This window comes from Lucilia cuprina, chromosome 6, assembly GCF_022045245.1.
Source record: "Lucilia cuprina isolate Lc7/37 chromosome 6, ASM2204524v1, whole genome shotgun sequence".
Classification (NCBI taxonomy): domain Eukaryota; kingdom Metazoa; phylum Arthropoda; class Insecta; order Diptera; family Calliphoridae; genus Lucilia; species Lucilia cuprina.
Genome location: NC_060954.1, coordinates 47,634,280 through 47,640,111, shown reverse-complemented (window position 1 = coordinate 47,640,111; position 5,832 = coordinate 47,634,280).

Sequence of the window (5,832 nt, the reverse complement as noted above, 5' to 3'; positions counted from 1 at the left end):
TAGACTATAAACTAGACTATAGACTAGACTAGACTATAGACTAGACTATAGACTAGACTATAGACTAGACTATAGACTAGACTATAGACTAGACTATAGACTAGACTAGACTCTACTAGACTAGACTATAGACTATACTGTAGACTAGACTATAGACCTAGTACGATGAGTTCTGCAGGATGTTAAGAAATTTTTTAAACAAAGGCTGTTACAAACCTGTCGTTTGGAATCTGTTCCCTCCAGTCCTTCTTGAGAATATTTAGTGTTCATCGTGAAAAGTACTCATAACTTTTTTGTAAAAGTATTGTTTAAAAGAAGGTAGGAAATATTTCGTCTAGGTAGTGTAATCATTTATAACATCCATATTTATGTATGTATTTATTAATAGAAATTCGATGCCTAATTTAGAAATTATTATAAATATTTTTTTCATTTTATAAAAGTCGACAAGAACAAATTAATGTGTTTAATTATTCCATACAATAACTTGGTGTTAAACACATTCGTTAATTATACATTCTTTAACATTCATTGAACAATTTTCAATTATTAAATGAAAGAATTTTCCATTCATATATAAATACTTGAGGCTCTATAGAAATAGTGGTAACCCTAATTAAGAGCTTTTAAAACAGCTAAATTTCTAATTTAATACAAATAACTCTGCTACGAGTGCATGTAGCATATATGCAACAAACACAATGCAACACAACGAGATGATTTGTGGTATATAACAAACTTAACTCACATGCACTCACATACTGGCGGCAGCTCGTGATGAATGGCGGATGGGTAAGAAGCTAAATAGCAAAAAAGCAACAAACAGCATTCACTACGAAAGAAAACTAAGGAAATTCTCACAATTCCCCAACGTGTATAGTCGTAACGTAACTATTTGAAACAGCCAGCCAAAGACAATGGAAAGACTGCAGCAGCAGCAGCATTAACAAAATTCGTCGGTAAAGCTTTTGTGTAAATAAAGTTTTTCGCTGTATTTCGAGTGACACGTTGTTTTTTGATTGGATTTCAGTGCAACGAGATGGATAGATGGATGGATGGATGGGCACGAAACAGATGAATGTCAAGAAAACCAACAAACAAACAAACAGTTAAAGCTGCAGCGGCTACAACAACAACAACATTGCTGATCTTAACTAGAAGACTCAAGAGTAACCCCAGTACCAAGTTGAGTGAATGATGATCAAATAACTTTAGACATTTGTCGTGTTCATGATCAACCCAAAAATAACGAAATATAAAATTGCTCGTTTTATTTTCAATACTTTTTTTTGTTGCAATTTTTCACTTGCTTCTTCTTGCTCCTCGGCTTTTGGCCAGAGCTAAAGAGTTGCATTGCATTCTTTTTGGGTTTGCACGTAAAGATCATGTACAGCCTTGAATTTATGTTTGTGCTCATTAAAATTTACTCTCCCATACAACTCGTAAATCCCATTTGATCTTTACTCAATGTCAACATCATGTTGATGTTTTAGCATACGATGATGCTTTTGACCAAACGCTTCAGTAATCGTTGATGTGGTAACAATTTTTGCCATTCCAAGTGTTGCCACATCGTGATTGTGATAATGGGAGGAAGAGAATTTTATTCTCTGACACAACAAGGCCAATAACATTTCCAACTGGAAGGAGCTTTCAGAAACGTTAGTATTCGAATCGATTTCCGATTTAGAACTTTAAAACCTAGAAATAATGTGAAGCTTATCGTCTTGTAATTCATGTTGGTATGGAATTCAACTAATGGTTGTATCTGAGAGAAATATAAAACTTTCTGGATGAAAAGTTCCCACTTCAGTAATATATGAGAGAGGATCCAAACTATAAAGAGATTCTAAAGTTGATAAAACGAAACTTGGCCAATTACAAACGTTAGCATTCGGATCGATTTCGGATTGAGAAGTTTAAACCTAGAAAGAATGTGAAATTTATCATCTTGCCTCACCTTTGAAGTTCAGTAATTCAAGTCGGTATGGAATTTAATTATTGGTAGTATCTGAAAGATATAGAAAACTTTCTGGCAAAAAAAATTTCCCACTTCTTTAATATGTAGGATTACGTTGGGTTTCTTTCATACGAAAGAGGTTCCTAACTATAAAGAGGTTCTAAAGTTGATAAAACGAAACTCGTTTTGAACTTAATCAATGATATTCTCTGACACAACTTGGCCAATCTAGTTTGAAGGAGTTTTTAGAAACGTTAGCATTCGGTTCGATTTCGGATCTGGATAAAGAGTTCCCACTTCTGTATAATGTGGGATTGCTTTGGGTTTGCATGACACAAGAGACGATCCAAACTAGAAAGAGATCCTGAAGTTGATAAAACGAACCTCGATTCTAGCGTCAGCAATTATATTCTCTGACACAACTTGGTCAATAATATTTCTAGTTTGAAGGAGTTTTCAGAAACGGTAGCATTCAGATCGATTTCGAATTTAGAACTTTAAAGTCTAGAAAGAATGTGGAATTTATCTTCTTGCCTCACCTTTGAACATCAGTAATTCAAGTCGGTATGTAATCCAATTAATGGTTGTAACTGAGAGAAATATAGAACTTTAAGAGTGAAGAGTTCCCATTGGGTTTCCTTGATACGAGAGAATATCCAAACTAGAAAGAGATTCTAAAGTTTATAAAACTAAACTCGATTCGAACTTCACCAAAGATATTCCAATCTGTTTGAAAAGTTATCTCCTTACTTTTAGGTGGGAGTTTTCTTGTATTACATTGTCCAAGGTGAGGCAATCGATAATGCTCAGTTCATCACTTAAATCGATCCGGATTTCGGCGGCGGCGCGGCTTGCAAAATATTACCGGCGGCCAGCTGCCGACGATTTGAGCCGTCTCGGCTTGTATCTTTGCAGAGGAGTACTACTGACACGTTTCTGGTTTCTAACTTTAAATTAACCCTCACCTGGAGATTTTGACTCATATTTACCCTTCCCTTGAAAACATCTTCCAAACATTTGAATTTATATATGGCCACTCTATGAAAAATATGTAACCATTTTCAAGTCAAACGACAACTAGTCATTCATTCAGTCAGTCTTTCCGACAGTTAGTTAGGTTGCATAAAACTCGTAACTAACCAATTTGAAAGATTCTAAATTAGTGTATTGTATCTTCTATGGTTTATTGGATTTAGAATTTGCATGTGTCTCAACTAAAATGGTATGTTCTCGTTTTTCTTTTTTTTCACTACTTCTCATGTCTTTACGTTAACGTTCTAAAAATGTCACATTTTTAAAGTTGTTGGGTAACGAACGTACAAATTTAAGTGCTCATCATGTGGTGAGAAACTATTTTTCAATAATTTTTTTTAAGATTTCTACTATGAGTTTAATGCCTTAGATTTGGGCTTAAAGTTAAAGTTGTACTTTTCATTAAAAGTTTTTGCTTTGTAAAATAAGAAAAGTAAGGAATTCGAACATAATTTTTACACAAGACATGAAAGTTTTGGATCTAAACAGATCTTGTCAATTGAATTTACTTCTAATCTTAGTTGATGCTCCAATATCAAAAACTCCAATATCGAACATAATCGATGATTGAGCAATAAAAGAAACTGAACTCTTGACGTTTCTAAAGGACTTAAGAGATTTCCAAAATAATCTGTCCTGTCTTTTGCTAGGACTTGAAACTTATGGTCCTTGATAGAAATTCGATAAAACTATTGTTGCTTTGCATCCACTAAACTTAACTCAATTATCTTGAAATATCCTCTCAAATTTTATTTAATCTATTTCCCAAGGAAAGATTTAGTTAATTCTTATCAAGTTCCAGACATCATGACATTCACAGAACACAATGCTCCTAAGTGGATCTAACATGATAAATTACTGAGCTACCGAATAATCGTGAGATTCGAGTTTTACAAAAATATTTTACTACATGATCTTGACATTCCTAGTTGTTAATATAAAGTTTGTTAAGATCCTTTCCCCTCAGAGGCATTTTACTCTCAGAAAGATCCTCAACTTGGTGTTATTGCAATCACGGGTAAAATATGTGCAACAAGTACCTCTATTCTGCAGGTACTCTAAACTGAAGATCAAATTTATATTAGGCCTATCCTTGGTATGATTGCATAGGTACTTAGCCGTAGAATCGCATAATCTGAAACTACGAGAGAGTTTCAGACTTTTGTATTGTTTGAAAGATCTTTTCAGATGCTCATAGCGAGATGAGGATGATGATCAAATTTATATTAGGCCTTTCCTTGGAATGATTACATAGGGACTTAACTGTAGAATCGCATAATCTGAAACTACGTGAGAGTTTCAGACTTTGTCTTGTTTGAAAGATCTATTCGGATGCTCATCGCGAGATGAGAATGTCGGTTAAAATACTGATAGTTTAGAATAAGTTCGTTGCTGATGTCAAGACAACAGATACCCTACACAGAACTGACTGTGGGGCTAAGTATTGGAAATGAGTGGGTTTTAAGGATAAATGATACATAATGGATTGATTTTATATGGATCCTACCCGTCGCGTGCGTGATGGAAATGTGGTACCATTGTATTGCCAGAGTTCTGTCTATTTGTACAAGATTAACCACAGTGTTTTCTCTGTGAGTAAGAACTAGTGCTCGGGCTTTTTACCGAATATGTCTCTAGGTGTTGTAGTCGACAGAAAGTATTCCATCTGCATGGTGGTAAACGAAAGTGATGTTTGCGCATTTCGAGAGTTAAGCAACGGCTCAGCAATAGTTAGTGATTTTTTTGTGGGTAAGAACTATTACTCGGCTTTTTAGCTAATACGCCTTTGGGTGCTGTTGCCGACTGAACAGAGAGTCTGTGTAGTGGTAAACAGAAGTGATGTTTGTTCGTCTTGGAAGTTAAGAAACGTCGCAATAGTTATAGATTAAATAGTTTAAGTATTTGAGCAAAGTGGATTGGCAGAATCACCGGCGTGTAACAAGTACAGTTAATGAAATATATCTTATATATGTAAGTAATATCATTAAATTTTCCATTCCTTGTCAAGACATGTTCAGAGTTTTGTATGTTTGCACAGGATTTACTACAGTATATTCTCTGTGAGCAAGAACAAGTACAGTGTGTAAGAACATAAGTCAGTGTGCAAAAAACGTTTGTAAGAAACACAATGGGATAAGAGATACCACAGTATGTTCTATGTTCGCTAGAAAAAGTACTTCGCTTTTTACCGAATACGTCTCTAGATGCTGTTGCCGACTCAACAGAGATCATCCCATCTGCATGGTAGTAAATGGATGTGATGTTTTTGCATCTCGGGAGTAAAGTAACGGTAAAACAATAGATAGTACATGAGCAATAGATAGTGCTTGATCATAGATCGGCAGAACCACCGACATGTAAGAAGCGCAATGGGAGTTAGCGAATCTTATGTAATACTATTGAAGTTTTCTTCCTTATCCAGGTATATTAGTGTGTTCTCTGTGAGCAAGAACAAGTACTCGGCTTTTTACCGAATACGTCTCAACAAAGATCATTCCATCCGCATGGTGTTAAACGGAATTGATGTTTTTACATCTCGGAAGTGAGGCAACGAGGCAGCAATAGTTAGAGAATAGATAGCTTGAGCAAAGTTTTTGATACTTAAGCAAGGTGCTTGAACTTTGAACCAGCGTGGTGAGTCGTCTAATCATGACAGGTGTTGATGTAAAGCGCCTCTTGTTAACTTATTCAAACAATTCTCTGATCTATGCTAACAAGCTAAGCAATTGGGATAAGATCAAACGCGAAATTTCTAATATTTTAACCGACTGTTTTGCTCAAGTCAGAAAAACAGGATCAAATGTATTTATTTGTTGCATCGCTTAGGTCATGATCACTGG